Below are 815 nucleotides of genomic sequence, written 5' to 3' on the forward strand. Positions count from 1 at the left end.
ACGTACCAGATGGAGCTGGTAAACAGCTGCCCTGGACACAGATTTGACCTGTGCCTCCATGGACAGCTGGGAGTCCAAAATGACTCCCAGGCTGCGCACCTGGTCCTTCAGGGGCACAGTTACCCCATTCAGGACCAGGGAATCCTCCACACCTGCCCGCCTCCTGTCCCCCAAAAACAGTACTTCTGTCTTGTCAGGATTCAACCTCAATCTGTTAGCCGCCATCCATCCTCCAACTGCCTCCAGACACTCACACAGGACCTTCACCGCCCTCACTGGTTCTGATTTAAAAGAGAGGTAGAGCTGGGTATCATCCGCATACTGATGAACACCCAGCCCAAACCTCCTGATGATCTCTCCCAGCGGCTGCATGTAAATGTTGAAAAGCATGGGGGAGAGGACAGAACCCTGAGGCACCCCACAAGTGAGAGCCCAGGGGTCTGAACACTCATCCCCCACCACCACTTTCTGAACACGGCCCAGGAGCACATATACTAAAATTGGAACCATACAGAGAAGATTAGCATGGCCCCTGCGACAGTGCCCCTTTTTAATGCATGGTCTCCCCAGCAAGCTCTCTGCAGCGCTACCATACTGAAAATAGCCAACACTGAAGCAGTTCTGGCAAACTGCACACCCTCCAGTTCCTGAATTGATTCAACAAATTCCATTGTACATCTGGCATTTGGGAAAAGAAACAAAGAGCAGAGTGAAGCAGAGGAATATAGTAACTTTGTCTTATACCAGGCATAGGCAAACTCGACTCTCCAGATGTTTTGAGACTACAATTCCCATCATCCCTGACCACTGGTCCT

The 815-nt window shown here is 51.0% G+C and overlaps 1 pseudogene; it reads left to right on the plus strand.

Annotated features, from left to right (window-relative positions):
- The first annotated feature begins 470 nt into the window (after positions 1–470).
- LOC128398588 (uncharacterized) lies at positions 471–541 on the plus strand (annotated as a pseudogene).
- Positions 542–815: the final 274 nt, after the last annotated feature.

The sequence above is a fragment of the Podarcis raffonei genome, chromosome 12 (assembly GCF_027172205.1).
Source record: "Podarcis raffonei isolate rPodRaf1 chromosome 12, rPodRaf1.pri, whole genome shotgun sequence".
NCBI classification, from domain to species: Eukaryota; Metazoa; Chordata; class Lepidosauria; order Squamata; family Lacertidae; genus Podarcis; species Podarcis raffonei.